A 20,317-nucleotide genomic window follows, 5' to 3' on the forward strand; every position below is an offset into this window, starting at 1 on the left:
TCCATTCTCTTTAGCTCTGTACATCCCCACAGTTAAGGATGTGGCAATCATCTACTCAAATTGTTAGGGAACCTTCAGTTTCAGTGACGTTTGTTAAGTAACCCATTTGTAAATTCTACATACACAGGATTAACAATCCCCAAAGGTTTCATTTCATTTTCATCTCTGTATCTTTAGTCGAAGGGGGTCATCAGTTGTCAATACTTGCCACTCGTCATTGTCCTTTGGAGGTTCGATTGGCTCTTTAATCCGTGTCTAATGAGTCCACCCTTTCTCAGCTGGTCGTACCACTGTCTCGGTGAGCAGCAGAACTTGAAATGCTCCTTCCCAATCTGGCTGAAGCTTCCGTTTCTTTCCAGGATTTGACCAGGACCCAGTTTTCAGGCTGAAACTTGTGAGCTGAAAACTCTAAAGGCAGAGTTTGTGCCAGACGGCCTTGTGCCTGAGAGAAGATAGGCAAGACAACCCGAGTATACAGTTTTTGAGAAATAAATCCTTAGTTTCAAACTGTGGAGGTGCACCTGTTATTAAACTTTTGCTACCACTGCTGCTGCGGCAGTGCTCAGGAGGAAAGCTTCTCCCCAGCTGGCAAGGTGATCAACCAACACTAGTATGTATTTAATTCGACCAGCTACAGGCCAATCACCTTGAATATTTTGAGAGAGTTGTAAACTTGGACCCTGCCCTCCTGCAGGCTGCTTTTTAAGTGCCTTTTTATTTCTTCTTTTACAAACCACCCATCTTTCACAAATTTGCTTGGCTATAGTATAAATTCCCGTATTACGTCACACATTGCTTGTGTTCCCCAATAACTCTCCTGATGTAGAATCGCTAATACCTCCCTCATGATTTGCTTATTTAACATTTCTCTACCATCTGGGAGTACCCATTTCCCACTCTGTTCCCTGGCTCCTAATTCTTGGAGGACTTCTTCTCATTTTTCATCAAAAACTGGAATTTCCTGTGAGGCCAGGACCTCAAGCGTGAGATAACTTACAGTTATCACTTCATGTTTTAAGGCTGCTTCTCAGGCCATTTCATCTGATAACCAATCTCCCCTGACACAAAAGGAGTTTCCCCTCTGATGTCCCAATGGACATCATGTACTACAGCCACTTCTATTGGTGACATCAGATTATGTAACACTTGTCCAACTGGTTCTTCACAAACCAATTCTTTCCCTTTGCTATTCATTAGACCCCATTCTTCCCAGATTTTCCCAAAGGTGTGCACTACTCCAAATGCATATCTAGAACCGTTACAGATGGTACCTTCTTTTCCATCTAACATTTGCAGTGCCTGATTGACAGCGTATAGCTGGCATGTTTGAGCTGACCAGTTATTAGGTAACCTGCCCGTTTCTTATTTCACCACTCACACCTTCAACGATGGCACACCCATTGTGTCTTTTCCCCTGAATTATCCCTGAAGTCCCATCTATGAGGAGGTGCAGCCCATTGTCATCTCTCCTCAGGAAAGCAGCAGGGTTTAATTTCCTGCTTTCTTTCACCAGAAGAGCGGTGACTGCTGCAGTTTGCACACACTCAAGACACTGGCTCTAAGAGCTTAGATAAGTGTGCCACTGGCTGTCGCTTCCCCCCAGCCCACTTGCTGGTGGAGCAGTGTGGGAGGCAGAACAGGCCACCCTGTGCAAGCATTGCTCAACAGTACCAAAAACATCTCTGTATTATCAACACTGGTTTTAGCACGAATCAAAAAACATAGTCCCATACTAGGTACCACAAAGAACATTAACTCCACCCTGGCCAAAACCAACACAAACTTCCAGGTAATAGAATAGCTCTCAAATTTTCTCCTTATCACCCCCCCAGGCAGTAACTGTGCTTCCACACCCAGAGCCTGTAAAACGTTTGTCTCTAATAAATAAGCTGGGGAATCTTCCACTAATATATTCCTTCCCCATACACTTTTAATTCTTATTATCACAGATAGGGCTGGAGCGCCGCTCCCCGCGGCCGCCGTCCTGTCCGCGCCAGAGACCGCCCCGCCGCCATCTCTAGTGAGGGCACAGCGGCCGCGCTCTCCCCGCCCCGCCACAGACACCTCATCAGCCACCGCCCGAACGGCGCCGGTACCCGAGGAGGAGGACTCGAAGGACGTTAACTCCCCCTCCTCGGCGGGGTGCGCCGCCCGCTTCCCAAGAGCGGCTCCCAGAGCGACCAGCTCCCCTCCTCCCCGGCGGCACGGGGCACGGCCTCAGTGCGGCGGCTTCACTGCCCGCGCCGAAGATGGCGGCGCGACGGGAGCGGGAAAGCGTGAGGCGCTGCAGGCGTCAGGCCCGGCCCGGGAGCCCCCAGCCGCTACTGCTCCCACGCACCCCCCCCGTTTGCTTTACATTTGTGTATCGTATATAAATGCAGGGACAAGGAGCAGCGGCACGGAGCAGGCTGCTGGGTACGAGGTGTTCCCTCAGCACACACACCCACACCCACACCCACACCCCCCCGTCCCGGGCCGGGCCGCTCCGCGCGAAAGGGAAGGTGAGGGAAAAACAAAAACTAAAGGCACAGAGGCGTCCCGGCTGAAGCCGAGCTGTGCTCATCTACCCTTTGAATGACAATTCCAAAGGCACATCCCCACTCACGAAAGCTGGCGGCTCCGCAGGGTCCCCAGCAGACACAACCACCGGCCAGCGGGGCGGGGGGGGCTCTGCCCGGGGAGCTCCCGCAGGGTCCGCAGTCTGAGGACAACGCTCCGCCCGCAGCCCCGCACCGAAACCGCCGGAAGGTCCCACAGCCTCCTTGTCAAGCCCAAGGGAATCCGAGCTGGGCCCGTATACGGTCAGTGCTCCAGAAGCTTCCCTGCTCCCAGGCGTTTCACTAAACGAGGGCGCCGTCTGTCAGCCGAGGGCTGTGGGCGTGACCAGAGCGCCCATCAACCGGAAGTGCCGGGCGCTTTCCTGCGGCTGCAAAGTGCTGCGACATGGGGCTGTGGGCCCCCCGGGGTGGGGCGCGGAGCTGCTGCGCCCCCCCAGTTCTGGGTCCCCCGACCCAGAGCAAAGCGCTCCCCTCCTCCGGCTGCCGACAGTCAGCCCGGCTTCTTGCACAGCCCCCTGGTTACCCCCTCACCCCGTCCCCCCAGTTAGTCCCTAGCTTCAGTGCTGGAGAGCCTGGCTTCCGCACTCCTTTGTTTTGCTAGGAAGAACCTGTCCTCACCCAGGGCTATGCTGGAGCTGGTTCAGCTTGGTGTGGTGGAAGCAGATCCAGGAACTACCACAGCTGCTCCTTGAGCAGCCCCATCTCTCTGCCAGCTCCTGCACCCCTCATTCCAGTGGGTCCTCCAGATACCCTGATAGTTGACACCCTGGGGGCAGCGCATCCCACCACCACCCGCCCAGACCACGCGCTTTCCAGCTTTGCCTGGTGGGACTCAACTCCTGCAGCCTGGAGTATCCAGGAAGGGAATTTGGCAAGGCCCCCTCAGAGTGATGCAAAGGGAACAGAGGCCAGCAGAGCTGCGCGCGTTTCTACACGTTCATGTGCCTTGGTACAGCCCAGATGACCACCAGTTGGGTCACTGTTGGACTTGTTTTAAGCCCTGACATAACCTGCTCCAGACCTGGTCTGTCATTTGTCATTCTGCAGCCCCCTGCTGCAGGGATGAAATGAGGCATCTCCTCCAATTACAAAGTCTGCCACTGTGCCTTGCCATGACCCTGTGGCTTCACCCAGCCAGGCCTTGGAGATCTTCCCCTGCCCATCCCGCAGTTCCTCACCCAGAAGCGGACATCACTTTGAGCCCGCGCAAAACATCGTTGGAGCTGCTCCAGCTCATTTTGGCACTGCAGGATCTCAGCTGCTTTCTCTGCCTCGTACTGATCCAGGAGCACCTTGGCTTGCTCCATCATTTCCCTGTCCTTCTCTTGGGACTGCTGCAGGTCCTTGCGCGTCCTCACCAGCAGCTTGTAGCGGGAAATGACGTCCTGGATGTCCTCAAACTGCAGCACAAGGATCCTGGGTTTAGTAATGCCCCTGCCCTCCCCTCATGACTGCAAGTCTCATGCTGTTTGGCACCCTGTCCTGACCAGGGACAACACCTCCCCCAGCTGAAAGATTTCCCCTCTTGGCGAGCCTGCTGCCCCAGTTGGTTTGTGAGCGTCGCCACATTCCCTGTTTGATGGCCCCATTGTGCCGGTCCCAGAGCTGCCACTGCCAGCAGCAAGGGGAGATGTCGTACCACCCCCCAGTGCTCTGATAGGAAACAAAGCACAAGTGCAGCTGCCAGGGCCAAGTCACCCAGCCATGGGAGTGGGGCAGCCGGGCCGGAGGAGTGCGAGCGATGCAGGGAGGGACGCCCGCACACCCTTGAGAAGGGCTCAGCTTTCCCGACAGCTGCCTGGGCTCCCATTCTTGGGCAGCTTGGCCCTCCTCCCAAACCATCCATGTCACGTGAAACAGGGACACAAAGGGGTCCCCATGCCCCTCAGCTCTGTGCTGTTCCCCCTTCTAACACTTTTTCTTGGGTTTTCTCAAGCTTTTGTCTCCTTTTCTGCTTTTCCTCCCCTCACTCTGGTCCCCTTGGCTCACCTGGCTTGCAGGGAACCTCCTCCCATCCCACCTGAGGTCTCTGGGTTTGACCAAGTGTCATGATTTCCCTGGACTTGCCTTATCTCCTCCAGGTTTAACATCCACATACAGCCCTCCCTGAGGCCATGATCTGTCTCTCATGTCCAAACTCACCTGTGGGGAGATCTTCACCACATCCTCCAGGTAGTTTTTGAAGATGGAGTGCTTCTGCACTTGGCTGCTGAGCTTCTGGTGTTCCTTTTTCAGGGCTTCGAGTTTCTTCTTAGCCCTCAAAAGCTCCATCTCCTTTTGTGTTTTCTCCTCTCTTTCTCTCACGGCTTTCTTCAGAGCTTGGACTCGCAGCTGATCGTCTTCCTAGTGACGTTTCCCCCACCAATACACACACACACAGAAGGAAAGGAAGGCAAGGGCAGATGGAGCTGGGTCACCCAGCAGCACTGGGAGGAGATACACTCACAGGGGACAGAGCAGTGCTGCAGCACCCCGGGGAACATCTTCCACATCTTTCCACACAAGCAGAGCTGTGGAGCCCTGTGTGTCCTTGTCTGCAGTGGCTGTGCTGCTCTGGCTGAAAACGAGTTCATTTCCTTCCTGCAGTTAGAAACCTTTCTTTATCACAGCTAGCACGCTCATTATTTGGAAGGCATCCAAATGCACCCAAAGCATTTCAAGATGAAAGAAACCTGTGAGCGTCCCCAGGTCATGAGCAAGGGAAAGAACACGTTTCAGAGCCAATATATTCCTATTGCTTCACTGAGGTTATACCGCCCATGACACAAACTCCGTGCTGTCAGACCACAGACTAGTGCAGAGATCATTGCTAAAAATGCAGTTGCAACCAAAGAAAGATTTTCTAAAACTTGATTCCTATGTCTTATCTTGATTTCAGAATTGAAATAGTTGCTTTTAAAGGAAATTATCAAACTTAAAAAAAATCATGTAGGAAGATACATCACAGGTGACAATCTGTCACTACAGTGGTACTAATCAAGGTGAAATTAAGCCGTATTCAGTGTAAAGCACACACACACATATTTATATGAAAAGAATTGCAACCATCATTTCTATGTTTCTTTTTAATGAAATATTTTCTTCTATTTTGTGGTTCTTCTATGTGAGCCACAATCTACCTCCATGTCACACGTTCAATGTGATTTTGTTAGTCTGCAGAAAGACACAGGGCAATACTCATCCTTCAAAATCTCCCCGGAAACATCAATGGCTCTTTCAAAAGAAAAAGCTACTTTCCTGTTTTAATTAAATGCTTCAGAAGCATTCAGCGAGATTTAACCTGAAGAACATGAAAGCATAAAACTCCTTCAGCGGTTGCATAAAACAGATCTAAATCGGCACAGGAAGGGACTTTTCTGCTGTTTGTCTTTGACCCCGGATATCTGAGCATCTCAGAGTCCCAAACGCATTTGTCGGCAAAGCAGCCGCCTGTGCCGCAGCCGGGCTGCACGCGGCTCTTCCAACGCAGGCACACAGATATTCAAGATGAAGGGTCTTTTTTCCCAAGTTTCCCAGTACCCAAGCACGCAGCAGGTGAACTCCGCACTTTTGGGGAACACTTTCCTGCCCTTTTTCATGTGTCTGTGAAAACTCACCCGAAATCTAAACAGTTCTGAAAATCCAGGCTAAAGCAATTTGCTGAAGGTCACTTAAGAAGGTCTGAGAGTACGAAATGTGGAACAGAGCACAACTCTGCATGTCCAAAGCAAAAAGCTTAACCATTTGACTTCTATATTTATCACTGCATGCTACATTGGGATAGATGCAAACAGATATTTTACTTTATATACAGATTACAGCCAATCAGAGAATCCTGCATCACTTCTAGACATACCTTTGTACTGGGATGCAGCTGCCACCAGCTCCACCAGCAGTAGCAGCTTCAACAACACAGAGACCAACCTGCATCCCTGAAGATGGGCAGAGCAGGCAGGATGGTCTCCTGGAGATACAGGCCGAGTCTCTTGGGAAAGAGAGCGGTTCAAACACAGCATCTCCCCTGCCGCTGGGAGGAAGAGCAGCACGGCCGCTTGCCTTTCAGGGCTGCTGCAGGCCCAGGCTGCAGGTCACAAAGCAGGGGCCACACGTTTCAGTGAGTTTTGCCAGGTCACAGGACAGGCTCGGCAGCTGTGCACATATCCCTCACCCAAAACAGGGCACGGGAGGAGCTCTGCACATGAAGAGCTGCAATGTGGGAACGCAACTGCCTAAGTCCAGACCTCCACCTGCATCTTCCCTGCAGGTCTAGCATGTCGGATATTTTAAAAACATGGAAAAATTGGGGCTTTCCACTGAGATTATATCAATGTGTTCAGTTTTTGGCCCCTCACACCAAGAAAGGCCTTGAGGTGCTGGAGAGAGTTGAGAGAAGGGAGCGGAGCTGGTGAGGGGCTGGAGCACAAGTGTGATGGGAGCGGCTGAGGGACCTGGGGGTTCAGCTGGAGAACAGGAGCTGAGGGGAGACCTTCTGATCTCTGAACTGCCTGAAAGGAGCTTGGAGCCTGGGGTTCGGGCTCTGCTCCCCAGGAACAAGCGATGGGATGAGAGGAAACGGCCTCAAGTTGCGCCAGGGGAGGCTGAGGTTGGATCTGGGGAACAATTTCTTCCCCAAAGGGCTGTGGGGCATTGGAACAGGCTGCCCAGGGCAGTGCTGGAGTCACCATCCCTGGAGGGGTTGAATAGATGGAGATGACACTCTCAGGGACATGGGGCAGTGCCAGGGTGGGTTAACTGTTCGACTTGATGATCTTGAGGGGCTCTTCCAACCAAATGATTCTGTGATTCTATGATAATGGTGCCTTTGTGTGCAAGAGGGGGAGCTTGAGTCAGCAGAATCAGCTGCTAGAACCAGCTCCAACACCACTGCCTGGCAGGGCAGAGCTCAAGCACCAGTCAGTCTCCTGCAGCCCTGTTCCATTGCTCAGAGGAAGAACTGGCTCGCTCGGAGCTGACAGCCAGTGCGGAAGCCAAAATGCAAAGCATTAAGGGCAATTAAGGCACTGGATGTGAGCTGGGGCTCCAGCTAGTGTGAACAGAAGCCATCATCTCTCAGTGTCTTATCTGTGAAGTAGTGACAAGGGCATTGCCCCTGCAGAGGACTAGGAGGCTGCGTATTTTGAAGATACAATAGACTGCAATGCATAGCGATGGACTGATAATGGAGACATGCGCTGCTTTTTTAGAGCTTTTCACTATTAACTTTTCATAATTTCTAAACCTGCAAAGCTACTGGCATATTCCTGTCTTTTTTTTTTTTAATGATACGATTTTTGAGTAATATAGTTTTGGCTCATCAGTACTTGATCAAGCTTTTAAGTAACAAAAAGGAGATGAGACCTGTGAAGAGGGTATAGCAATACGAGCAGTGCCTACCCTGATGTATGAAAACAGCCAATGCAAAATCATTTTCATCACTGAAACTTGCTGCAGTGCAGGAGACATATTCCAAAAAAATGAGAGGATGTAACGTGCTGTGCGCACGTGGTTCGCATCTCAGCAGCACCTGGTACCTCCCATTCATGCCACCAGAGCTGCATCTGCTGACGCTCACCAGTCGATTCGCAAGAGCAATGGTACACGCTGTCGCTTCGGCTTCTTGCTGACACTTGAGTTTGTCGGAAGTGGCCTTCTCAAACTTGGCTGTGAGCTTCCTCAGGTTCTCGTTGAGGCGCTGTACATGAGAAAAGAAAATAAAAGGAGAAAATCACAGCACAGTTTTAAGGCAAACCCTTCTGGAGAGATACTCCCCCTGCGGCAGCAGGAGCAGCGCGGAGCAGCCGGGTCCTGGGTTACATTGTGTGCTTGGAACTCACACCCTCAGCGCAGGGCACAGGCGAAGAACCTGCAAAACTAATGTATTTGGTGTGAATTTAAACTGGGAAAAGGGGTCCTTATGGCCAAGCACCTATGAGTGGTGCTATAGCTATGAACAGGGCAGCTAAGAAAACCAAGTCTTTTGTTCTCTGATGCTGCAGCCCCTCTGGTCTCGGTCCAGTCCTTGAGGCTCTGCTGAGTTGCGCGCAGAACCCCAAGGGGCTCCTGGGGCTTGAACCATCGCCAGAACACACCTCCTGTGCCCTCTTTCTAGAAAGGACTATGACATAGAAGTCAATAAAGTGATCCTGCTCCTAAAGCTGCCTGAGCTGCCTTGGACACTGTGACAGAGGAGCGCAAGCAGCTCCAGGTGGGACCATCTCACGTGCAGGCCGGCTGCAAAGTGTTTGAGGGCTGGGAAGGGGCAGAAGTTCCCAAAGCACCTGGAGCCCCCCACACTGTCCCTTTGCTTGGCCAGAGCTGCTCACACTCAGGTCTAAAACAAATCAAGGGCTCCCACAAGCACTTGGAGCATCTCACTTCTGATAAGAGAGGCAGAAGTAATAATAGATTTTATCTCCACCCAGTGCAAACTGCTTAAGGATAAACTGCTCGTAAATCACTCTAACGCTGTTTGAGCTACGCTAGAAACAAACCTGAAAATAAAAAAGGATTCGATTCTATTCTATTCTATTCTATTCTATTCTATTCTATTCTATTCTATTCTATTCTATTCTATTCTATTCTATCCTATTCTATCCTATTCTATCCTATTCTATCCTATTCTATCCTATCCTATCCTATTCCATTCCATTCCATTCCATTCCATTCCATTCCATTCCATTCCATTCCATTCCATTCCAGTATCTGCAGCTCTCCAGGATACTGGAAAACACAAAGCGCTCCCTCCTTGACCTGTCTTGGAATTAATAACACAAAAAGTTTCTGTCCCTGCAGGTACATGAATGTGTGTGCATACGTACACTCCTATATATAAAACCCCATTACACAAGCACAATCTGATACATGAGCGTGAGCTGTGAGAACAGGTCAGAGCTGCAATGCCCACCAGACCCACTCTGCAGTAACACACAAACACATCTGTGTGCAGCTGGGAGGACAGCTCTCACTTCTATATCTACCCTCCCCAGATTTGTAGTGACCTTACTTCCCAGGCAAAGTGATAAGTATTTTTGAAAATCCAAATAGTCTCATTTATTCCTAAAAATAGATATGCAGCAGCTCAGGGCCCTGTTGTGAGCAGGTATGAATCAGCCTCACGTCAATGAAGGTATCCAAGATATCACAGTTTGATAAGCAGGGATATCCCTACAGATCCAGCCCTGCGCCGAGCAGTGTGTCATTACCCATCTGCAGAGGGGAAAACTCACCTAAACCAATCAGTTTTGCAAGCGCATGCTGGTGAGGTACCAGTAATCCCCCCAAAGATTGGGGGGATTGCCACTTCCTTAACCAAATCCCACTTCTTCAAAAAAAGAAAGAAGAGAAAAAGCTCAGACATTAAAAGCTTCAGAAACAAGAACCATAAAGGGATAAAAAAATGTTTCCCAGTGCTGTATTTCACATCTGAGATGGGAGAATTAGAGGCTAAATAGCTCTAAATCCAGCCCTGCTCCAGGTGCTGTGCCCACCTCTGCAGCAGGAAGGGGCTACTGGAGGAATCTGCAGCCTTTTCTTTAATATTTTTAGTTAAAAAGTGTAGTAAGCATTTTAAGAAGCCTAGGAGGCATCAAAAGAGCTATATATTTTCTAAAACGAAGATGGAACAGATGAGTCCTCGCACGAGCTGGGCTGCAGGAACAGCGCTGCCCCTCTCTAAGTGCACATCTCAAAGCCGCATATTTCAACACAGAACTGTCAGCCCAGCTGACAACACATGTTGATTTTTAAAGGGGATTTTGCACACACTGCGGTGTCAGTACGAAGGCACAGACACACAGGATCCTTCACTCATGAAGGAGGATGCCAGATCCACAGCATGTTAAGAAAAGGCAGGTTTCGGGGCACATGCTCCAAAATAAGTCAATATTTTTACTTACTTGTCAATATTTTTTACGTATTTTGATTTTATTGACTTATTTGTCTGGGTTTTTTGTGGGGTTTTTTTGCTGTCTGCAGTGCTGGTCCAGCTCTGGGTCCTCAGCACAGGACACACATGGACCTGCTGGAGCGGGGCCAGAGGAGCCACAGGAATGATCCGAGGCTGGAACAGCTCTGCTGGGAGGACAGGATGAGAGAGCTGGGGGGTTCAGCTGGAGAAGAGAAGCTCCGGGGAGACCTTAGTGTGGCCTTTTCATACGTCAATGGGGTTGATAAGAAAGATGGGGACAGACTTTTGAGCAGGGCCTGTTGCGATAGGACAAGGGGTGATGGTTTAAACTAAAGGAGGGAGATTCAGGCTGGACATGAGGAAGAAATTGTTGCCCTGAGGGTGGTGAGAGCCTGGCCCAGCTTGGCCAGAGAGGTGGTGGATGAACCATCCCTGGAGACATCCCAGGCCAGGCTGGGTAAAGATGTCCCTGCTGCGCTGCCTTTTTTCTTTTTTTTTTTTTAATTAGCAAAAAACTAAATAAGGATGATGCACAAGATTTGCCATCAGGGAGCTGTGCAGGGACAAACTTTTAGCCTCGTACTTCAGCAGTCGTCATCCTGCAAAAAACGCCCATCATCGGGGACTGAGCGCAGGGAGCCAGCCCAGCACATGCTATGAGTGCTCTGAATGAGCCTCCGGTTCCTCTTCCCCCCCAGGAACACACTGGTTTGAGACAATGAGTGTCCTGAGGACCCAGGTGTAGAGGTAAATTACGTTTTGAAAAACTAGGTGGGAATAATAAGAATTATTAATTAGCCTTTCTTTCAAGGTGTAAGCAAGGCTGGCGAAGAACAGATGAAATGTAGAAAGCAGCAGTAAAAAAAAATCTTTGGATTCCCACTCCACACGTGAGCACAGAGAAGCAGTTTGCTCCAAAGTGGAGGATTTCTCCCCAGGCAGTGACCAGTGTGACAAGTCACGGAATCCCAGAATGTCAGGGGTTGAAGGGACCTGGAAAGCTCATCCAGTGCAATCCCCCCATGGAGCAGGAACACCCAGCTGAGGTTCCACAGGAAGGGGTCCAGGCGGGTTTGAATGTCTGCAGAGAAGGAGACTCCACAGCCTCCCTGGGCAGCCTGGGCCAGGCTCTGCCACCCTCACCAGGAAGAAGTTTCTTCTCGTATTTAAGTGGAACCTCCTGTGTTCCAGTTTGCACCCATTCCCCCTTGTCCTATCACTGGTTGTCACCCAGAAGAGCCTGGCTCCATCCTCCTGACACTTCCCCTTTCCATATTGATCCCCATGAATGAGGTCACCCCTCAGTCTCCTCTTCTCCAGCTCCAGAGCCCCAGCTCCCTCAGCCTTTCCTCACACGGGAGATGCTCCACTCCCTTCAACATCTTGGTGGCTGCGCTGGACTCTCTGCAGCAGTTCCCTGTCCTTCTGGAGCTGAGGGGCCACAACTGGACACAATATTCCAGGTGTGGTCTCCCCAGGGCAGAGTAGAGGGGCAGGAGAACCTCTCTGACCTACTGACCACCCCCTTCTAATCCACCCCAGGTACCATTGGCCTTCCTGGCCACAAGGGCCCAGTGCTGGCTCATGGTCACCCTGCTGTCCCCAGGACCCCCAGCTCCCTTTCCCTTACACTGCTCCCACCGAAGGGCAAGCACTTACAGCAATCTTGGCCTTGATACTGGCCAGCTTGTCCTGGGCAGCCGCCAGCTCGGCGTTGGCCCTGCTCAGAGCCTGCCGCTTGGGCTGCACCTCGCAGAACACAGCGTGGAACCGCACCATGTTCACCACCCAGGAGCAGAGCCCGGCCGCCGCCAAGGACTTGGTGGTCACAAATTCGGGTTTAAACTTGGGATCCTGTAAATAGGGCTGAAGGGCTTTGAGGCAGTTCTCATGGATGTTCTCCTTGTCGAACTTGATCAAGGAGTCCAGGAAGCCATCCACCCTGGCCATGGCGGCTTTGGCTGCTTTCCAGCTCCTGTCCTTGGGAATCTTTCCTCCTGGGGCCATCAGCACCATCACGGCTGCGGTGACATTGCTGACAGCTGAAGGTGGTGAGCCAAAGGACCTCAGCTCCGTCAGATTCTTCTGAAAACGGGAAAACAAGGTTGTTAGACAAAAATTAATGGGTTTGCTTTCTACTTTGCAACTAATAGAGTCAGGCTCCCAAGCTATCAATCTGATAAATTGGGTTTCTTCCAGCCCAAACATTCTTGCCTCTAAATCACCGCTGTGCATGTCTGCAGCACATGTGCTCAGTTCCCTGCACCCGGACCAGCCCAGCCCCATGTTCCTCCCCACACTCCCACCCTTTCCCTGCTGCAGGAGGTTTTTTGCCGTCTCAGAAGATCAGGATAAGGAAAAAGGAAAACTTTCCAAATAATAACCTCTTCAAATTGCCCCCAGCCCCTCTAAAACTGCCTTGAAGCTCTTCTCTTTGTGCTCAACTACTCCCTGTGCCAGACACCCTTGCACTGAGGTCTTGTTGAACTATCTGTGTGCACCCCTGGGGCCATCATCCAGCCCAAATTTAGGCACTTAAACAAAGCACCTTTAGCAGGATGGCAGTCATTGGGGTGAACAGACAGTCCCCTCACAAGAAAATCAGCTAATCCACCTCCTCCACTGTCAACACAGGCAGCTTCAGTGAGTCCCTAATAGAAAGTGGGATGAATCTTAACCTAAGTTAAAAAAAGGTGAATTGCGGAGAAAGCACCTATTTCCTAACACCCTTGCAACTGTGACAATAAAGCAGTGCTGAGGATTTGATCTGCTGACATCTTAAATCTTGTCTCCACGCACACGCGATTTAGCTTTAGCATAGGAAAAACCAGCGCGGGTAACTCAGCTGTGCTCAGATGACACGCTGTTGTCAAAACAAGGATAAGGGCTGTTTCAACACTGGTTTAAGGAAAATCTATGAGTTTCAGTCAGCTCCTGTTTCTATCAGTTCTGAATAGTTTTTAATCTATTTTCTCTGATGTTCTGCTTCTATCAGTTTCTATCTGTGGCAGCAAGGTGCGAGAGTCTGGTACTTCTGAGCATTCATTTTTTAGATAAAGGTATCTGCCATGAATCTATTCCTAAATGTGTCTTCGTTTGCTTTGAGCTTTTCTGAATCATCGAGCTGGCAGAAACAGGCCCTTGGGAGCTGTGTGCATTTCCAGTGTGAAACGTCTCTAATTAACAAGCTCGATGACACGGAGCCAACCGTGAGCACAGGCGAGCAGCCCGACATTCCCTCCTGTGTCCCCAGCACCCAGCTCAGCTCAGCCGGGAGCAGCACGGACGATGTGGCCTCTCCGGAGCCCCCGTGTGCTGGGGGTGCTGCTTGGGGGGCTCTGGCAAAGCAGCCTGTCTTTCACAGCCTGCATCTTGCTGGCAATGGGATGCTGAGTGGGTGCTGTTGTTCTTTCCCTAGGAAGTGAACACTTCACGGCATGACAGGAACGGGGACGCCACTGCCCTGGGTGGAGGGGAGGATGATGCTGTCCTGGTCAGGAGATGGAGGAAGCCCTGGGCAGCATGGGGTGCCTGGTTTCCTTCCCTATTGTGAGAGTTTCTGGCGCCACGGGAAGAGGACAAGTCAAGCCCATGGTGAGCGCCACGCTGATGAACTTGAGTACCATGTAAAAGGAGCTCTGCCCTTTTCCCTGATGGCATCAATCTGTTGCATTTTAATCACAGAATCATGGAATCATTTTGGTTGGAAGAGACCCTCAAGATCATCAAGTTCAACCCATGACCTGACTCTGGCACTAATCCATGTTCCTATGAACCTCATCTCCGCATCTGTTCCACCCCTCCAGGGATGGTGGCTCCACCACTGCCCTGGGCAGCCTGTTCCAATGCTTGACAACCCTTTCCATTCAGAAATTTTTCCTGATATCCAATCTAAACCTCCCCTCGTGCAACTTGAAGCCATTCCCTCTCATCCTATCGCTTGCTATTCAGGAGAAGAGATCAACACCCTCCATGCTACAACCTTATATCACTCTAAATTCTTCTTCTGCACACTGGAGTATCCCCAGGATGGAAACCAGACAGGACACTGACACCGAGTGCCTCCTGCCTCAGGAACCACTATGGCATCCTCAGATGTCTCTGGACCATCTCCAGGGGGATATTCCTTGCAGGCAATTGCATGGCAAGTTTGTTGCTTTTGATACTGTCACTGTTTTCTGCTCTCTGTAACCTGTGCGGAGACTGAGCAGCACTGGCCGAGCACCATCCTCCTTCTCACACGGGCACAGGCTGCCCAGAGAGACAACTCTGCCTCCTCTTGCAAGTGCTTTGTGCCAAGCAGAGACCCACGGGCAGGGGAAGGCAGTCCCGGAGTCGCTGTGCCTTCATCTCCTCCTTCCCTCCTCCCAAAATGAGATGAGGATGTCGAAACATCAGATCCCCCGAGTTCCACGTCCTGCACTCCTTAGGGGATGCAGGTGCTGAGGAACAGCCCGCAGACAAATTGCACTGCAAGAGATAAAGGGCATTTTTGTCTCTAAAACCTGATTTCCTAAGTTTTCAAACTCACTGTCACATCTGGCTTTGCATGTTTTTGATTTTGCAGGTGCTCTGTGCTGGGTCTGTCATAACCTGCTGGGCATCCATCATGGTCCATATACTTATTACCTTAATTATTTTATGCATATACTATACAAGTCTGAATAGACATGGTTGTTCTTCTTTTAAACTAGCAGGTGACACTGGCACAGAAATGTCCATGTATCCACATACTTACTGAGCTTCTTGGTAGCTAACTATGTATATTTACTGCTGCATTCTACTTGACAGTTTTTCTCACTATTTTCCATATTAATGTTGCATATAGCAGTGCTGCCCAAAGAAGACAGATAATTGGGGAGAAACTGTATATACACACACAAATATTGCAGATTATTCACATTAGTAAGCAGGTCAAGCTCTCCGGCGCATCTCCGATCAGCAGGTAAAGGAGACCATGCCTTCCAGTGCTCTGCTACTGCAGCTTCACAGGTCCCTAGAGAAAAATCCCAGCATCTCCCTAATCTTTGCCTAATGAAATATTCTACAGCTCCAGCACGAAACCAAAACTAATAAGGAGACAAACATTTTCCCTTTGCACAGTCCTTTCCCTTCCAGGAACAAGAGCCAAAGCAACACATCTCTGCAGCAAAGCCATGTTTTCTGAAAGCTAATTAAACAGCAAACCCATTCCTGATGACGGAGAGTTGTTTTCCTCTCCCCCAACAGGGCTATGACTGAGCCATGGTTTGAGGCATGACAGAGCCTTGCCTTGCTGCAATCATGGGATTCATTCTGATTTTCCAGCTGCACCAGGTGCTTGGCCACTCCTCTGCCCTGGGTGCAGCAGGAGTTTTCTGCTCCAGGATGCCGTGTGAACTTCAAGTCAAGATAAATTGTAGGTCCGTCCAGGTTCCAGTATAAGTTGGGGAATGACCTGAGCAACCTGAGCTGTTGAAGGTGTCCCTGCTCAGGGCAGGGGTGGCACTGGGGGAGCTTTGAAGGTCCCTCCGACCTAAACCATCCTGTGATTCTATGGATCTATGATTCTAAGGTGACCTTCCCTTCCTTGTGGGGCAGAACCAACGAGCAGTGGAGCCAGCCAACAGTGGAGAAGAGGTGCAAACGAAACACCCACCTCCAGTTCCTCCTGCTCTCCATAAACATGAGTAAAAGGCAACTTGGTGCAGCCTTGCTGCTACTCTAAGTTACACCAAGAACCCAGTATGCACCAGCTGGGAGGAAGCTGGAGGAGGGTGAATACATCGCCCAAAAATTTGGGCCATCAGATGATATTTCCCCCTGCTCCAATGCAGTCGGCAGATACTGGATTCCCAGGGGAATCTTTACCCTACCTTGTTAAGGGTGTTCAGAGCAGCCTGGGCAGCCTCCAGGGCAGGCTCAGCTTTGGCCAGGTCCTCCTCGCAGTCCTTCTGTTTCTGCTCGACCTCCTGGGTGATAAGTGCCACTTTCTGCTCCTCCTCATCAGCAATCGCCTTTTCCCTGCTCACTTTCTCCGTCTCCACTCCCACCACCCGGATCAGCTTGTCAGCATCCTCATTCTTCTGCTTCAGCTCCACTTCTTGGGCTGCCAGCCTGGCCTTCAGCTCATCCACCTGGAGGGAAGAAACACATGTGGGAGCACAGACATGCACCAACCTGTTCCTGCCCTGCACAGCAGCACAGGGTCACACTCCGGAGGGGCTGAGCAGCACTCAAAAGCACAGAGGGCCTGTGGGCAAAGCAAGCAATGCCACGGTAGCACAGAAAAGTGGTATTCTAGCTGTTAGCAAGATTTGCTGCTCTCCTTTGCCCATGGTTGCTTGGGTCAGGGTCGGTGTGTGTGGTGCACACAGTGGAGCAGCCTGCGAGCGGTGAGGAACCCAGCAGGGGAGAAACCCCATCAGCAGATGGAGCTGCTGAGGTTGTCCCAGCCCTGCTCCCTGCCTGGAAAGAGGACTGAGGTGCCAGGGCAATGCAAATGCTGCTTTGCGTATGATCTGATGGGAAGCAGGTGGAAACTTTCATTTCAGCTGTTCCTGGGATTGCCTTTGTGCAATCAGGAGCCTCACCATAGGCCAGGCACTTGCAGCAAGCTGTTCTCATCAGAAAACCAAATACACCCAGCTGTCACCTCTCTTTGAACACGAGATCTGGTGTCACATCACGTCCCCTCTAACAGAGGCACGCATGCACTGTACATATGTGTTTGGCAGTGGCGATGACGCACTACAATTCAGCTACGCTTTCTTTCTCTTCTCAGCCTTGACCCCTACAGAACAGAGCAGGTGTTATTTTGCCACGTGCAGGTTTTGAGGAGGTCCTGTGCACCAGGAACCCCCTGCTTGCCAGGCACACCCTGCAACACACCTCCTCCCCCCCGCACCCCGCACACACACGGCAGAAGAAGATGCCCATCAGTTCCCTTACAACCATCAGGTCCTACAGACTTGTGGCACTAAGGGCATTTTTCACACCACAAACATCATGATTGTGATCTGCTGACACATACAGCCCTTGTCAGACGCCCAAGGCTTGAGGGACTTTACATTGTGGAATCATAGAATCATTTTGGTTGGAAAAGACCTTTAAGATCACCAAGTTCAACTGTTTAACCTACACTGGCACTAACTCACATCCGTAAGAACCTCATCTCCACGTCTGTCCACCCCTCCAGGGATGGTGACTCCAGCACTGCCCTGGGCAGCCTGTTCCAATGCCCCACAGCCCTTTGGGGAAGAAATTGTTCCCCACATCCAACCTCAACCTCCCCTGGCGCAACTTGAGGCCGTTTCCTCTGCTCCTGGCGCTTGTTCCTGGGGAGCAGAGCCCGACCCCCCAGGCTCCAAGCTCCTTTCAGGCAGTTCAGAGATCAGAAGGTCTCCCCTCAGCTCCTGTTCTCCAGCTGAACCCCCCAGGTCCCTCAGCCGCTCCCATCACACTTCTGTTCCAATTCGTGATGTCAAATGAGCTTGAGAAGGGATCCCCCATTCAGCTGGCAGCCTCGAGGCACAGCAGTGGTAGCAGCTCCACCAAGCAGCTACTCAGACGCGTAAGGTAGGAGCACTTTCAGCAACAGGCTGGAGCGCTCACATGGTGGGGCAGCTCACACTGGCTCTCACTCCAAGACAGAAAGTCTCTTTCTAAAAGCACCGTATCGATTAATTTCCACAGGCTCTGTGCAGACCATGGAGTTTTTCCCTGTCCTGAGGTCAGGCGCATAAAGGATTACTTAATGCTCCTTCAATACATCTTTACCTACATAAAAGTACTTACTAGAAGGGAAGTCAGACACTTGCTTTTGTTGATAATTCCATTTTTATACCAGAAGAGAGAGCAAGATTTGCAATCACATAAACTGAAGCTATTGACATTCGGCATCAGCTTCAAGTGGAGGGCGGTTTCTTAGAAGTCTCTTTGTGCGCTTCAGTCATTGTCACCTCCTGCTGCCCAGCACTACAATGCTGTTTTCACCTGGGCAAAGACGCAACTGTAAATCCAGATGACTCCAGCCTTCAGGAGCATGTAATCCCTTCATTCAGCAAACTCAGCAGCAGCTTCTTGTTCAGCTCCACATCTTTGGGGATTGCAGGAAACTGAAGTGGGAGGCTTCACTGATAGCAGATATGGCTTGTGAGCTTCTGCCCAAAAATGATGTGCTGGATATAGACATGAATGGGAGCTTTAGGGGTTTACGTGGCCACAACAAAACAAGTGAGGGATTAAAACCCACCAGCACTCAACAGCTGATGTAAATTCAGCCCTCAGCACAGCCCCTGAGAACAGAAAATGTTCTGACAAAACCTTCTTTCAGCCAAGCACATGTAATAGCGGAAGGGTAAATGACTTGCTATAACACTGTCAGGATTTTAAAATCAAGAAATTCAGTTGGGGCTTTGCCCGAATGAAACAGTTGGAAGGCCAGAGGTGTGTGTTACTGTGAAGGTGTGTGTTACTGCCCAGTTTGGCTTGGGCAACACGTTAAATTCCCAGTGGAAATGATCCAAGTGGGAGCTGAGGACCCTCTGCTAACAGACCTCGCCACATCTGGGGGACGTTTGCTGACCTCCAGCCTCCCTCACCTGTGTAAGGAAACAAATCACACTTCCCCAGTGAGGCTACAGCTCAAACACAGTTGAACAGGGACAATTTAATAGCGTTTGTGCAGTGGAAAGAGAGAAACAGGAGCTACGCCTAAACAACTAAATCCACTCTCTTTAGTGGTATCCTGGGGGCAGCACCAGGAATGCAGATTTATGAACTTCACTCCTCCAGTTTCACCCCCTCAACACATCAAACAAGTTTCCTTTAATGTCAGGCTCGTTTCCACAGCAAAACCAGTCTGTCACATCCATTTCTCCTCCCTTCCCACACAGCCTGATGCCCAGACATGAAAACGCCTGATGAGACAGCGCTGAGCGGGGCGGGCTCACACCGCCGCCTCGGGAAGGCACAGCTGAAATATCTAATGCGCTCCCATGGGTGGCCTGCGGAGCCGTCCCTGGCACAGCAATGCCAGGAATAAAGGCATGAAAAATTCTCCTCTTTCTACAAACGTCACGGTAACCAGGTACTCAGATTTCCCCTCTCTCACACCAAAAAGGGTGGCAGCTTGCACACAGAGCTATTTGCTGCTTCTTCGGAAACTTTTGGGTAACACTTCAAGAATAATTGTACAAAGAGAGACCGAGGTGGCAGGAAAAATGACAGCAGACCATCACCCCAGAGTGAGGAGAGAACACTATTAATCTCTCTGTGTGTGGTATTTCCAGCAGACATTGGTGGGTTGAAGTCCCCCACAAGAACAAGGGCTGGCGATCAGGAGACTTCTCCCAGCTGCCCACAGAATATTGCACCTGCCTCTTCATCCTGGTTGGGTGGGCTGTAACAAACCCCCACCAGGATATTGGCCTTGTTGGTCTTCTTACCCATGAACACTCAACCAGGACAGAGCAAGAAGAATTATTAAAGAACAGAAAACCTGCAGGGCAGGTTCCCAGAAGACTCATTTTACCTCATTTTCCCTGCTTTGTTTCAAGAACACAAAATACATCACAAAGGTCAGCGACTAATTGATAGAGCAAGCAAGACTTGGATCTGGAATCCAGTGATGCAATATTAACCAAGGTCATCCAAAAAATGACTCAGCAATGAGCTCTGAACAGAGCGCTGACCTCTTCATGGTGAACATCACTTGGAAAAACAAATTACTCATCCCATGCATCTTCCTAAGTCTTCTATGTCCTAATAACTGGAAGCCGGCTCCTGCTTTTCAGGGTACTGAGGACAGTCGCTGTCTTCAGGGAAAGATGGTGAGGAAACATAGGAAATGGAAAACATTTCTTTAGAAGAAAAGTTGGTCAACAGTATCAAG

The 20,317-nt window shown here is 50.5% G+C and overlaps 1 pseudogene; it reads right to left on the minus strand.

Annotated features, from left to right (window-relative positions):
- Positions 1 to 1,912: 1,912 nt before the first annotated feature.
- LOC136112701 (dynein axonemal heavy chain 9-like) overlaps positions 1,913 to 20,317 on the minus strand; it is a 116,274-nt pseudogene continuing 97,869 nt past the window's right edge.

The sequence above is a fragment of the Patagioenas fasciata genome, chromosome 26, assembly GCF_037038585.1.
Source record: "Patagioenas fasciata isolate bPatFas1 chromosome 26, bPatFas1.hap1, whole genome shotgun sequence".
In the NCBI taxonomy this organism is placed as follows: Eukaryota; Metazoa; Chordata; class Aves; order Columbiformes; family Columbidae; genus Patagioenas; species Patagioenas fasciata.